This window comes from Ammospiza nelsoni, chromosome 1, assembly GCF_027579445.1.
Source record: "Ammospiza nelsoni isolate bAmmNel1 chromosome 1, bAmmNel1.pri, whole genome shotgun sequence".
Lineage (NCBI taxonomy): Eukaryota > Metazoa > Chordata > Aves > Passeriformes > Passerellidae > Ammospiza > Ammospiza nelsoni.
In genome coordinates, this window is record NC_080633.1 from 37,156,244 (window position 1) to 37,172,566 (window position 16,323).

The window sequence follows — 16,323 nt, forward strand, 5'->3', positions numbered from 1 at the left end:
TAAGAAGTTGCCTAAACCTCAAAACACTGGGTTTGCCTTAGAGTTAGTTCCTTTTCCACCTGGGACTCCTAAGTGGCCATTCAGGACTGTTCATGCCCACCCAAGTCCTCTATACCTGCAACATTCTTCTGCTCGAGTGTCTTGGTCAGCCTGGCCTCCTGGTTACTCGTGGAGTGTGCCCAACCTCCCTGACATGACTGCATTCTTGACAAAATGCAGCAGGGTCACTGTGGTAATAATGGGACTTAATCCCAGGACTATTTTTATTTTTACTCTGATTTTTGTTTTAGTTTTTAATTTTTTTTAGGGGGATGTTGTATGTATTTCACAACAATTTAACATAGTGAGGACAAAAATAATCCCGAGAAAACTTAGTGTGTGCCCCAGCCCTGGGAATAAACTAAACATAAGATTATGATCTAAGGAATCTTGAATTCGTTTATGCTCAAGGGCACTGTTTCAGCAGAAGGGTCGAGACTGCCTCTTTTAAAATAACCATCAGCCTGGTGGTCAGAGTCCTCCCTGGGGTGAGAGGAGTTGTAAATTGGGGCCTTTCAGGGCAGCAGAGATGAATCCCATGATTGCATTAGTGCTCTAATCACAGAGTTGTTATATAGAGGGAGATGGGAAGCCAGCTTCTCCTCCAGCTATGTTTTAATAAAACATAAGTTTTGAAGGAAAGATCACAGGGACCTATTTTCATAAAAAGAATGAGGGTGTAGATACTGAGTGGATGGAGGCATCTCTCAGACAGCCCTGGGTAGAGCTCTGTCTTTAGAGGTAGCCCTCAGGTAGAGCCTTTGCTTTAGAGAAGGAGGCAGGATTGTAGACTTGGGACAAACCTCATTTTTCCCCTGGTTAACTCCAGTTATCTAGTGTTAAGGTCAAGACACACTGTGCTGGCTGTTTTCCAGCCCACCCAGGTGTCTCTCCTGGTACGCCGCAGGAAAGTCATGCTTTCAAAACATGGTTTTGGATACCTGATAGGGAGCCATGGGACAAAAATTCAGTGTTGGAGCACCAGGATGCTTTATAGGATTAGGCCATAAATTATATAAATCAGTATCTAATTATTAATAACAGCTTATTTCATAATAACAGCAGTACTTGGTATCTGCTGGGAACTACTCTCTCGGTACAGTTTCAGGTCCATTTTTATTTTGCATCACAAAGGACAGCACAGGAAACTGTTGGATTGCATATTACTTATAATGAAAATTCTCTCTGTAAGTGTTTCCCATTAGAAACTCTAATGGCTAACATGGCTAGACACTTGTATTTGTTTTGAGTCCTGTGGGATACAAGGTTAAAATTATCTTTTTATGGAATTTATCTAAATTAAAATGGAAACATCCACTAAAATTTTGGCCTTCTCTAGGAAAAGTGTGATAATAGTTAAAGATGCCTATTTCTTCTTTTAAAATACTTTTATTTTGCCTATTTGAAAACTTCCAAAATCAAGGGACAATATATTCCTCCAAAAAAAAGGCAACTACTTGACAGCAGTCCATGGCATGGATTTCCTCTGCCATGGCATAGCTGACTGCTTTTGCCACATATAGGATGTATGGGCACAGTTCAGACAGTCTGCCCCATCTGTGTTTTCTTCCCCAAACCTGCTTGATACAACTGAAGAGTAGGTTACAAAGCTGTCCTGGAACCCTTCCACTTGTGATCTACATCCTATAATATGGAATATTCTAAATATCTTGGGCTTTCCCTAGCTAACAAGCTGGTTATTCTGGCTATGCATGAAGATACAGATTTGGGTCTTAATTAACATCTGCAGTTTAATCAAACCATTTATGATCCTGAGAAATTTGAACTGTAGACTTTCTGGTTTTTCTGATGACAGACAAATACCATGAACTAAAATAGTAGTTTAATATATAAAGCATTTGCACCAGCTCTATGGCCGTGGTAACTTTTGTGGAAGCGTGAGAAGTCTGAGGATCGTATTTTTCAATGTCTGATGAAGAATTCAAAGATAATAGATATGAGATCAGATACACTAGGGACTTGACAAAAGTTTTTGGTGTTTAAATTTAAATAGCATTCCATGACACTTTACAGGGGCTAACTCTCCTGTGGTGACAGTCCTGTAAATCTTTAGCTAGGCCCAGTTTTATTATAAAAGAAGTTGGCTGGCCCAAAAGAGAAAATATGGAATAAATTGCCATGAAAGTGGATTGGCCTGTTTAGTCTGGTGACCCAGTGAAACAGTGGAGGACTTTATAATCTGCAGTGCAGACAGGTCTTCATTGTTGAAGGAAGCAGGAAGTGCTAAGAGGGCTGTAATTGCATATTCTTTAATAAGAAATATAATTGTTGCTTTTGCCAAACAGATCTCAGACAGATTTTAATAGTGTGCACACATTCAGAAGCCTCTGGAACACACCTTTTTACCCTAATTTGTTCATATACATTGATATATTCTAATGTATTTACTCCCTCTAAAAATGTAGTCCATGTAGAGCATTTCTGAATTGCAGGGTTCCTTACTCTTTTTTTTTTCCTTTATAGATTGACTGTGATGATTCAGTAAGACAAAAGAAGATACCATAGATGTGTTTCTTTTAATACTTTTAAGTTTCTGTCCTAGAATAAAGGCTTATGTTTGCCATGATTACAGTGGTCAGTCTGCACTGCACTGTCAGGGCCTTGCCATCTTTGATTGTGCAACATGTTTAAAAAACCCACATACCCCTCAGTACTGCTTTTTTTTTTTTTTAAACTTCAAATTTGGAAACCAAATTTGTGATGTAGTGTGATTTTTTTTGTTCAATCTGAAGGGGTAAAATCTTGTGTTACACCAGTATCAACATGCATCTTTGTCGATGTATTGTGTTGTGCAGAGCCTATCATAACCACTGAATGTGAAATCAGTGAAAGGAGGCATGATCTTCTAACACTGCTTCAGGTGGCTGAAATTCAGTTTTTCTTATTTCACATTCTATGATCTTGTGTCATTGCAAAACAAATAGTTTTCTTAACTGGCATTAGGTGTATGGCTTCCTGTGAACCATGGTAACCGAGGCTTGAGATTTATGAACGATTGTTTAGTTTTCATCAAACTCCCTCAATCTGTAGATCTAAGCAAAAATCACACCATATGTTGCAAATGAGTTCAGTAGTGACTGTCTTTCAGCAGCTGCGCTAAATTTGTATTGTTCTGCAGTGTTATGGACAGCTTTTTTCAAAACAATTGAGATCACACATATAAACTTAATTATTTTTATTACTGTTGAGTGTCACATTTTAAAAGGCTTGAAATCTTTTTTCTGTGAAAGGTGAAGCTAGGAAAAATTTGCTTTTTGTCCCAGGATACTCATGCTTTCAGTTTATTTGTAGAAAATATAAATCATAGATAGATAAATAGATAGATAGATAGATAGATAGATACATACATACATACATACATACATACATAGATGCTCCATGATGACCAAATTCTAGAATAATCAGTTGAAAGGTTTAAATATAAAAGGTTGCAAGCTCTGCACCATAATTTTCATGTATTTTTTTGCTTTACTAAAAAAACAAAACAAAACAAAACAATAACAAAAAAAAAACTCAAACAAAAGAAAAAAAGTGCTGCATTCTCTTGTAGATTGGACATTGGCTTTAGACTATAAATGCTTGACTGATAGTAACTTGTGTGAGTTCATAAATTCCTTTTATATTGTCTGCTAATCAATCACACTCTGTTAAAGGCTTCCATTGCTCAGGTGGCCTATGTGTGAAGTATCCTACTTTAGTCCCAGGCAAATATTCAATATCATTTATCAGATCAAGGAAAGGGTAGGACAGTAGACACAATATCTGCTGATGATATTCAAACAACTGAGGTTTAGGAAGACATTTTATTAGAAAGAACATCTACAGAAAGAAGAAAAGCACCACTACAGTTGGTCACAGTTCATATTTGTCCCTTTTAAAACTGCATGACAAGGTAAGTTGCATCTGTGCAAGCAGGAAAATGAAGTCGTGGTTTGCTACTGCTTGGCAATATTCATGCAGTGAGTCAAGTCAACAATACTGAGGTTGAGCAGAACACAAACCAAGGAGGCCGCCCATGCAAATGATACATCCTGGTTGCTTCCTCATGAACTCTTCCATGAAATCTTGCTGCACCCATCTTGATTGCATATGCTAATCCCGGATTCTTAATTGACTCATAACAGATTTATCTGGATTTCCAACTTCCTCTTCTCTTTTGAATGTTAATTAAAATAAAAAGATTACATTTAAGATATTCATTACAGTAGCAGAGTTTTCTGCTAGAGGTGTTCAGAGCCAAATTTTGGTTTTATTTAGATGGGACTATTTAAAATCAATGAGCTTAAGTCTGTTTTGCACTAGGGATCTTTTGATACCCACATAGTAAAAAATGGCCTTAGCAGGAATTGAGGAATTTATAAAGTTCAGAGTATATTTTCTACATTTTACCTCATGCAGTAAAATTGAGAAAAAGCTCCCAGTTTTTAATACCAAATATATGTAACATTCCAAAGTCAGTTTGTTTGGATTAAAATAAGCTCAGAACTTCTCATATAGACTTGTAGATTTTCCCTATCTTCCCCTAAATTACTCACTATCACTATTAGACCTGCAGAAGTAGGAAAAAGAGGGCTTTGATATCCTCTGTGTGGAATATGGAGACTTCAAGTCACGTTTCTAGCCTAAACAGAAAATTTTCCTTTGGTGTTTTCTAAGCCAGATGCAGAGCTTGTTTATTTTTAGTCAATATCTAGGAACACTTTAAATAGTAGGTTTTTTTTTTTTTTTTTTGTTCATATGGACAAAATAAGACCTAATTAAAGAAGAAGTAGAATGAAAATTCTCTTTTTCCTTTTTTTTTTTTAAAAACAAAGCAAACCTCGTTCCTACTGTGGAGTTGTACAGGGATTTTCCCCCCACATTTTTGTTGTTGTTATTATTTTTGTTTCTCCTTAGTAAGGTATTTTGTAGTTATATTCTTTCTTGGCAACCCACCATATTGTTGTTGGTAATTTGGGGTTTTTTATATTCAGTAGATTAAATCATACTATCCTATTTGGGATCTTCCCACCATTACAGCTTTTGCCACCCATAACCTTGTTTTATGATCAAAGGGGAAATAAAGGGAAAGCAGTAATGTTAATAGGCTTTCCCATGCAGTCTCTCTGGGAATGGTCTTTTTATAAGTGTCTTGAACTTGACCTCTTCAGAAGGCCCAAAGGTCCAACACACATTTTTAAAGTTGCATTTAAATTTTAATATTTTTATTCTGTGAAGCCATTTAAAACCTGGCCCTCAAAACACAAAGCATAAATCTTTCAGGACAGTCATCCAGTAAAATTGATGTGTGCGGAAGAGAAATTCCGGAAAACCCCTACAGCTCTATTGCTTTGCTTTTCATGTTGTTTTATAGATACGTTCCCTACAACACTACCAAATAATCAAACAAAATCCAATGAATAATATTGTGATTTCATCATTCTGGCACTTGAACTTGCAAATACAATTTAGCAATGAATTAGGAGAGGAAAAGTTTTGCATTGCCCCACCCTCATTATAAAAATGTTCTTCTGAGCCAAGCATTTGAGGCATTAGAAAGATTTACAGTAATAATATAAGTAGCAATAATGAACTTGGGAACAAGGGAATCTTGTAAGGGGTTCTCAGAATGAGAGAAAGGTTTTGTAAGCAATTCTATCAACACTAAATAAATATTTAGGAAGATTGTCTTCTCTCAGTGAGTCTGTATAATAATTGTACTGCTAATAGGAGGTATATGATTTGGATATGAGAAGATACGTATCTCTGAGTCCATTCAACTTGTTTGTGTGGGTGAATCTAGTTCTCATTAAAGGTACTGGTTAGACTGTCCTGATTGCTACTGTCTTCTTTCCATGAAAATGTCAGCTTTGTCACCTGCTGTGCAAGGTTTCCAGCCATCCCAGTTCATCTGAGGGCAAGCTCTTCTATCTGCTGTTCTCTTTTATTTTGGAATGGTCAACAAGGCAGCCAGGTGTGACAGGGCAGTTTGATAATGTAGTTGGAAAGGAAAAAAAAAACATGTGGTAAATGCTTGGACTTGACCTGTAGGTGGGGGTCACAGTGTTTCCCATCACCATAAGGTCAGTGTGCACTCCCCACAGAATTCATGTGTAATTTTTCTTCTGCATGTCCTACCCCTGCATACCTAAATTCAAGTCTCTGACTGTATCAATAAACAGAAAAAACTCGGGAGCAGGAGAAAGCAAGGCATGAGGGAGGCAGGCAGGGGTGGCTACTTGTCTGCCTTACCTCCTTGCTGCAAAGGGAGCAGCCAGGATGGAGTTTGACCTCTTGCTCCCAACGCTCTTCCTGGCGTCCTGAGTGCGCGGCTGAGCTGAGGATGTGGGCACAGAAACAGGGAATCCCGTTGGAATTGCTGGAAAAAACTCTCATTAACTTAATGAGATTTGGAACATTACAAGGGAACTCCAGCTGGAACCAGATCTGAACCTGAGTGCGAAACATTCCTGAATACACTACCACAAACTTGTTTCAAGGAGAATATGTGCTCAGACATACAAATGGCTAGATTCTGATCTTGCTAATGCCAGCATGAGTGTCTTGACTCATACAAACTGCACTCAGAGGACTAGCCCTGAAGACTATAAAATGAAGATGCACACATGCCACAGGAGACTGCAAAAGGAGGGTGGAGCTATGAGGATTCAGCCACACACCTTGCTGGAACACCTTAAGACAGGTAGACCTGGCAGCAGTTGGCTGAGACGAGACTTTCATCCTGCATAATCACTACTTTCCATAATTAAGTGCAGAGTCTGACTGGGTTCACACTTCATTGTGCTGGAGTCTAGCTGCACTCACATCCTCACTTCCAGACTCCTTGTCCAGCTCTGTAACAAACACTCTCCACTTCCATTTCTTTCAGATCAGTAGCTGAACTGCCATTACTGCTGGGCTTCTGGGGGAAAGAGAACTGCCTTGTGAATATCAGAAATATAGATGGAGAAGAGAAGAAACAGATTCTCCCTTCAGCATAGTGTGATACAGCAGCAGGCTGGTCTCAAAATAGACAGAGGAAGTGCTGAATGACCCAAGTGATGACAGGCTTGGTGGCATTCTCCTGCATGTATAGAAGACACTTGTTTTGTCCATATGTCTTCATATCCATACTGTAGCTGAGAAACTACTGTAGTGTTCTTCTGGAGTGATATTCAGACCACAAGTTTAGTCTAAAGGAGAAAGCCAGTGTATTTCCATCTAGTTTATAAACTGTTGAAAAATGTCAGTAGAATAAAGATCTTTACGTTAACTAGTCTGTATTTTTTTCCATCTGTGGAAGAACCAAAAGCTCTTGCTTCAGTAAAAGTTAATGTGAGATTTCCTGGAATATGAATTGGCCCTCTAGAAAGAGCTTTGACTTGTCACCTATTTAAGAGTGTTTTCATTATTTTCTGATTACTTATCCAGCATTGCCAAATTTTACTTTTCTTTTATTAAGTAATTTAATACTCAGAGCTCACAGAAAACTTAAGATATCATCCATCTCTTTCAGTTTAAATGATTAAAAGCAAACTCCATTTCTTGAAGTAGATTCTTTTTTTACACGTTGCACATCTGAACTTGCAGTGAGACTAATACCAAACAAATAAAAACTTTCTTTTTTGAAACTTTTGAGCAAGTTAAAACACATCAAAAACTGCATTCCCAGTAATTGATACTAATTAAAATGCTGAAGCCGCATTAACAAGAAATGAAAAGGAGTATTTTGGGTCTTATCTTTTGCAACCTGAATGTTTTTCAGGCTCAGCTTTTCATAAATGCAGAAATATTATACCTTGTATTATTTCCGTGGAAAATGCTATTGCTGCTTGGTATTTTATGGGGTGTGGTTTATAATTTTATTAACACCATCTGTTGTTTAAAAGATAATATAGAATGTTTAAAAATTACCAAAAATGCTGGTGTACACAGAATTAGGAGCAACATTTGCAGTTTGCTCTTTGCCTGGCAATTCATCTGCACATAAAGCTGATTCATATTGAAGACAGTTGAATTTAACTCCTTATGGTTGATGGTATGCTTTAAATATCTCCATTGGCTTGTGTATTAAAACACTGTTAGTATCAGAAACACATTCTGTATCTGAAACAGCCCTTGCTGCCAGATCTTCAAAATACTAGAGGGTAAGAAGGGAAATGAAAGGCCATATTATGAAAGGACTAAGAACCCTGAAGATCACCTTCCACCAAAATTACAGAATTACATGGCTTTAAAAGGGAAAGGCAGGCCAGCAAGATGGATGAGGAATGGAATGTTTGCATGTCTTATACTCTGCTAGAAGCGTTTAGGCACATCCAAAGACAAAATAGAGTTTTTAATTACTGAATAAATCTTTTTTTCCTGAAGCTGAATGGAAACACGTCATCATGGGCAGGTGGTTTTACACATTTCTCTCCACCCACAGCCTGAGAGCAGAACCAGTTAAAATACAAAGGCAGGAGAGGTCATAAATACAGGAGGTAAGAAATGCCTGAGTGAACTTGGAGAAAGATAGGTGCTACAAGACCAGGAGAGATGCCTGTGGCTGGCTGGTGTCTTGACCAGGTGGAGAGCTATTTCAGCTTTGCTTAACAGGCAAAGCATCAAGGCCTTCTCAAATCTTTGTCTATTACCCAATTGTTTAAAATAAATAGCCAGTTGCATCTAGAGAGAAAAGAGAGACAAAACACTATTAGATAAGAGCTTGCCCGTCACAATTTGATTCTTCTGGATTTATGGGCCAGAAACAATTGTTCTTTTTGCTAGAGATATACAAAAAAGAAGATAATTTCCAGCATGGTCCCAGATTGTTCCAAATAAAATTTGTAACACTTTGGCTTCCAGCTACAGATCTCCTATCTAAAGAATATGCTGGGGAGGACAAGTCCTCCTGTTACCAAGGAATGGAAAATCCTTGTCAAGGAAAGGCACATCAGCCTGTTACAGGCTGCCAACACAAATATTTTGGACTGAGAAAAACTACATTTCAAAGTAACAAGAATCCAGGTGACATATGCTTTTTTTAACTCAATATCATAACCTCATCTATCAGGGAAAATGGACTGACATATCTATTCTAGGGGAAAAAGAAAGTGTTCTAACTGCTCATGTACAGAATTCATATTCTGTGGTTAAAAAACCCAAACCCCAAGCAAAAAGACAAAAACTCCTGCATGCGTGTATATACTTTATTTTGGAATTAGGTTGGGTTTTATTTTAGAATAATTATTTCACTAGTCGCAATGCATGGTAATTACTCCCAAATAAAGTCTTTTTTTTTATTGCAATGAAGTGTCTACAGGGAGCTATCACATAGTAGTTATCCTGGAATTGCTATGCTGCTTAACTTTCTCCAAGTAGACAAGCCTTAAGAAATCATATCCAAAAGAAGTTTGAGGAGAAAAAAGTGTCTCTGCATGTGTTACAGCATGAGTGACTGCTAAAAGTTATACATTGTAATGTAGATGCTGTAAACCACACATTTATCCCAAGAAGGCACACTGTAATAGCAGCAGAAAAGGATTTTGTGGAAACGTGTAATAAGAATTTATGCCTTTTCTTTTTTTCTTTAAAAATTACTTTCAAATATTTCAAATTGGGCTTTCATCTTTATTCAAAGCAGATGCACTGTTTACTAAACAATTTTATGGTATTCCCTCTCTGGATCTGCTGGGAAGCTGTGATTAACAGTGATGTTCAGTCTTTTGGAATACGGTAGCCATGGTATGGTGCTGGGTCATAACTCCTTAAATGACCTGAAATGCTCAACCTGTGGTATGTGCCTCAACAAATTAAAACAAATTAAAATCAAGGATGAGAATGAGGAATATTTTATATGCTAAGCTGGTACTCCTCCTATTATATTAATACTTTACTGAAGTGCACAGCACCATTCAGCACAGTACTCTTGCTTCAGCTTGAGTGTAGTGTGTGTGCGTGTGTGTGTGTATACATATATATATATATATATATATATGTCATATTTTCACACTCCTTGAACTTGTAAAGTCCATAAAAACTATGTATAAGGCACAAGACTCATTTCAATGTCATCCCTGGGGCACACACTGCGTGGCATGCCATTGGACTTGTCCCCATTCCCATAGTCACTGTGGGATCCGTGGTAAAGCCATCCTAACCCTTGATCCCACATGAAGGTCCTACCAATATGCATGCTCGCTGCAGTATGTGGCCACTCACAGGGTTGGAGAAGGAAGGGAGGAAGAACACAATGTTCCAGCCTAGAGTAGAAAATGCCAGTTCTGTTGGAGCATGAAAACCAGTTGATCAGGCACCATATCTACCATCCAAGGCACCTTGACAAGCACCAGTGTTAACTCCATGCTTGGTCCACAGTATCTGGCCGGTAAGAGCTGCTGCCTCTGAGCCCAGATCCAAAATTCTCAGCTACTCTGAGTGCCTGTCACAAGCCAAATAATGCTGCAGTTATCTCCTGGGTAAGGAACAACTGACCCTCTGCCTGTAATTTTGGGATAGGTGAAGGAGCAAAACTGTTTTTTGCTTTTCTTTTCCTTTATTTTTCCTGAAGCAGGCAAGTCACTGATGCCAGGGCAAAGGCTGGTAGGCACTGTCTTCTGGAAGGTCACCAGGTAGCTCTCCCCAGCTTGGGGGAGAGCAGCTTGTCGTTTGCTAACCCACTGGCCTTCCAAATCCAAGCAACGGGGGGGGAGAGGGAGGTCTGCAAGGTCTCTGCCAAGGCTTGCCGTGACCTTAGGTGCTGCCTCAGTAGACACAGCTCCGGCAAGAGGAGAGCCATGTGCAATGCCATCTGGAGCCACGCTGGCGAGGTGACCCTCCCTCCGGCACTCTGGTCACGGACACCTGTGCCTGAGTCTGCCTCCAGAGCCCCAGTCCCTGCTCCTCTCGGATCTCACCCCGGGAGCTGCTCAGGCATCTCCCTCTGTCCCTCCTCTCTGCGGACAATGGTGACAAGCTGCTGTCTGTCCACCCCAGCTAGTCCAGGGCTCAGCAACACACACGTTTGGGATGTGGATCTCTGTGGCTCCTGGATGAGGAGAAGTTTGTGCAACCTCCTGGGATCCTTGCTTGTCTGTGCGGCCACCCAGCAGATGTAGGCACTCAGGGACTGGCTTGTCCTCTCTCTCACAGCCCTCTACAGCTCTCCCAGAAAATAGGACAGAAGCAGGGGAATTCACCTTAATATCCCTTTGATTTCAGTCAGTTTGAGAGGACATGCTTGGCAAGTATGAATAAATGATATTCTAATAAATAATCAGCATTGAAAAGAATACTTGAAATAATGTAGGGATATTATCCTCAATATACAAACACTTCTCCTAACTTCTTGTTTGGAGAAATGGGAAAAAAAAAAAAAAGATCCACCAAAAAAACTGTTGGGAGGGTTTGTTTGTTTTTGTGAGTCTTCTAGCTCTTCTTGTGTTTTCATCTTGCTCAGCAGGACTGCCAGACCTTTCTCTTCACGTTCTGATATTTCCTCTTTGTGATCTGGATGAAAACAGTAATTGCAGAAACATTTGAATTTTTTAAAAACATGTTACTGAACTTTTTTAAAAGAATTGTCAGTAATGTTTGGACTCAAATTTGAGAGCTGGCTCATGAATCCCATGCTGGAGTGATAATATTTGTATTTTTTTGGCACCAGATACTTGTTCCTATTGCTTTCAACTATTTTCAGGCAGGAAAATAAAATATTTGTGCTGTTTCTGATATTCAGCCTGTTCCTGCACACTTTCTTAACTGGTGTATTCTGAGGATAATCTTGTTACCCTTTCAAACACCATGAAAAATGTCCCAGTTAATGCCTTTGCAAAAAATGGGGCAGTTTGTCCACAAACATGGAGGTATTCTGATATTCCCACTTAGTTTATGGTCTTCATAGTATTTCTTCCTGCAATCCTGATCATTAGCACTAGAAAAATGAGCTATTCAGGCTAATTACCATGTTTTAACACATTTCAAGTAAGAGTATAGCTGTTTAAAACCATGTCAGCAGGTTGCACACTGATGGAAATCTAATTCTCTTTTTTACTCTGTATCACTTGCATTACTGTCCCCTCAAAACCTTCTCCATTGCCTCTTATATCCCTCACCTTTTCAAGAGCAGCCTGCCCTCAGTCTGTCAGCCATTGTGACTGTAATAAGTAAGAATGTTAATTATTTAGCTATGAATTCCTGGTCTTGTTTGCTCTCAACTTTAGGGTTTCTTCATCACATCTTTCCAAATCGAAAGCATTGGGGAAAAAAAAAGAATAAATGCTTTTCTTTGTTTTAACGCATGTTTTGTTTTGTTCTGCAGTAGATCAGGAAGTATGTCATTCCAACACCTAAAAGGTCCAGGTAGTACAGAGACCTGCAAGAGAATACCTGCTGTGGTTTTACTTTGCATGCCTGAAAGAAAGGTCTTTTCCTTCCAGCACATTCCCTGCATTTCTGTAGGAGGCTCATTTTCCAGTTGCAACTTTTGTTGGGATTCATGTCCCCAACACTCTTTTACAGAGACATGCAAAGTGATCAGCCTGACATCTGTGGGTGTCCAGTTGCATCGGGGGGTTGTGGTTGGTGTAGATGAAATCATCTTGGCCTCATGAAAGTCAGTATGAGGACTGCAACTGAGATTATATTCCTTTCTTTTTCCTTTAATTTTAGAGAACCTCATTGGTCTGAATTCTGTTCTGATCTTGAGATGAAACTGGCTAAGAAAGCTTGGCTTGGCTTTTTGAAGTTGTGAACAACTGGACAGAAATGGGGGCCAGGAATACCTTGGTGATGGACCTCACATGGTTCATATAATTCTTAAGTTCTCCTTGGCACTTAATAAGAAAAAAACTTCCTAAACAATTAATCTGATTTAGGTCTGATGCTTTTCCAAAACAGTGTGTTACCATGTGAATCCACTGGTCCAATGAGAGTTACATGGGCTGCCTACGTAGAATAGCTGTGTGGAGACACCACAGTCCCTTATGGACTGTCCACCACAGAGCTAAAAATGGGATTAACCCTGGCATGGCATCTCATGTACAAAAAAGAATATTTGTTTTGGTGGAATGTCTGTGACCCCTTTATTCCTTATTACTCTTGATGTTTCACTTCCTGATACTGAGGTATGTCAGGGTATAAAAATAAGTTTCTTTTGTGCACTGCATATAAAGAGGATTCATTTCAATGAGCCATTTCACTCTCACAGACCCAACAAAAAGTCCCTTATGGTTTAGCTTCATTAGGTGGGTTAACTTTACCCAAGACCCACGGTGCTGACAACTGTATGATTCACAAAGAAGCATATCATCATGAATCTCAAGGAGTAGAATTCAGATGTGGCTTGAAATATAAGACAGAAATTGAACGTAATAATGAAAAGCATTTGATTTTCACATAAAAGTGGCAGATACAAGGTCAGCAAGTGAAATATGAAAATGGGTACTAATACCAGTGCTTCAGTCAGACTTCCAATCCAAAGTTTTGTTCAGAGGCTTGTGACTCATTTATAAATATTTACCAAGGTGGAAAAACCGTCACTGAGGAGCCTGGGAGGTTTCTCTAAACAAACATTTTATCAGAAGAATAGGTGTTCCATCCTGAAGCTTTGTGAAATGATGTGAGAAATTTCTGTTCTGAGTTGGAGTATTGTAATGCAAAACATTGGTAAGACTGCAAAACAACAAATGCAGAAATGGACAGTTTTGCATTTAGTTTGTCTTGGTTTTTCTTTAAACCAAGCTTGGATCAAAACAGATTTCAAAGAAAAAAAAAAACCACCAAAAAACAGTTTTCAAACACTTAAGAATAATTTAAGCACAGTTCTACTTAAAGCCATCTATCTTGAAAATGGTCCAGTCCAGAGGTAACAAGGTCTGTACACACCACTCAGCTTTCCAACTAGTTGAGCCCTGAATTTTCAGAAAAAAAAATATATGTGTTATAATAAATCTCAGAAGCATTATTTCACTTGGAAACACATTTGAGAGAACTACATGTCCTCAGAAGTGTAGTCACATTAGTAGTAGGTCATTAAATGGTTCTAACTTTTTGAAGCATGTTAAGTCTGCAGTGTCTATCCATGTGAGGTAAAATTGCAGACTGAAAAACTTGTAGATGTCTGATAGTACAGAAGTTACTCTTGTTATAAATCAGTCTTTTTTGTGGTTAAATGATAGGGTGGAGAAGGGTGAGGGTGAAGCAAGTAACTATCTTTCCTCTCCATCTAATTTAAAGGAACATTAAAAGATGAATGAGAAAAGGTCTTTCTTAATTTTAATGTTACAGCAGCTTCACAGCTGTCTGAGTTTAGCTTTTTTTTTTTTTTTTTAATTTTCTGGTAAAATTGGCCTTCACTGAAAGAATGCTACATGTGTAAGATACTGCCTTTCCAGAGGCAGCATGTTCCTAGATGGAAGAAGCAGGATTTCCAAGCAGTGTCAGATGCTGTTTGGGAGCAGAGTCCTGGCTCTCTCTGCTCCATCTCCCATATGTTGGCTGCTCATGTTGTAGTACACTAATGAACTCTAATAGACCTTAACGATGAGGAAGTTCTGCTGAAACCAAAGGTATACACAGGACAGCACCACTTCTCTGCACAGCAGGACAACAATCAGAAGTTATGTGCACATGGCCACTGGCAGATGCTTGTAAGAGATTGATGACTATTTTTTTTCCTTGTATTTTTATTCTTTATTTTTTCCCTAGCAGTCCTTGGTGGCTTCCTAATTTAGACAGCAAAATGTAAATAGAAAATGAGTCCTTAATTGTAGGGCTGCACATCCATGATCCTCACTTTTAAAGAACAGCGCATGGCCTATGTCTCTGAATATTAAAAAGATTTTATTTATGTGTCTCTTTTTGGGAAGCTGTAAAAGTGTTATCTGATTTACTATGATCTGTGAAATTGCACCCAGGAATTGCCTGAACTTTTTTATTTTTTTCCTCCATGATTGTATATTTATTATTTAATAGCTGTGGAGCATTTGGTCAACTAGTAAGATCATATTTACATTCCAGCAGTGATACGTGACCTTAGTTAGGGATCAGAGCTAGATCATGGGCTTTTTTACAAGTTGCTCTGGTTTTGTTAAATTAATAGGAAAAGAGATTATTCTAACCTAGCAAGTTTACAAGTTTACATCAGGATGCAACAAGGGGCTGAGACAGATGAGTAAGTGGCAAATGTGTCAACAGGAAAAGGAGGAGAAAAGCATACTTTTCCCATAAGAAATAGTAATTTCCATTCTTTACCTGTTCGGTCATTGTTTCTTCTGGGATATAGATTCCAGGACAGATTATTTGCAAGTGAATGAGTCCTCCATCCTGCAAAAACCTGCACAGGTGACTAAATCCATACATTTGCTTTAGAGGATTGAGGCTTCAGGGTTTTACACTTTTGCAACTTCAGCCTCATATTTGATTCTGTCTTTTGATTACCTTCTTGTCTAATGTCATAATGACAAAATGGCAATCAGGCACTTCTGCTTTTATATTTACAGTAACTTTGAGTGATCATATGGGGACTCACACAGGAAAGCATAACTTACTTTGAACCTCCTACCCTTTCCTCATGCATGGCTTAAAATAAGTAGGCACAGTTATCAGACTCTTGTCAGGACTTGTAACTTGTCTGCAATAACAAGGTTAACCAGCAATAGCTGTCTGTGCTCTGTGGTTGCATGCCAGTAAAACACTGACAAATTGAAAACTGTAATGAGAATAAACACATTATGAATATACCGAGCACATTGACACTTTTACATTAGAAACTGCGGTCATGGTAAGTTGCCTTGTCCTAACCAACCCCTGCTGTTTGAAATAGGGCCCCATTTTAAACTTATCATGTGCTCTAAAACAGTGGTAATAAACTTGTCCCGTGTGCCATAACCCTAGGTTTTCAGGATGTGGTTTAAAATGATTTGCCTGCTTGGTGTATTCCTACTTCGCTCAGTAAACAAGATTGAAAGTTAATAACAAGAATGGTTTCATAAATGAAAACATAAATTGTCACAGAGCTGAATAGACTTATAATTTATAGGCAATCAGAATTTTCAAGCAATAATTGTTCTATTACTTTTGTTTGGGCTTCTTTTAGAAATTTGTTTTTCCCCTGCAGATATGATTTGGCACGTGTAGATTAATAAAAGATTCACTGAAAATAATTTTCCAGCACTGAATTATCTTAAAATGTGCTCAGTGATGTTCTGTAAATCACGCAGAAGATTCTACGGGCAGAAAAGTGCGACTTCCTGCGACGGCACGTACACAGGTGGTAAGAATGCAAAGGATGTGTTACTACAT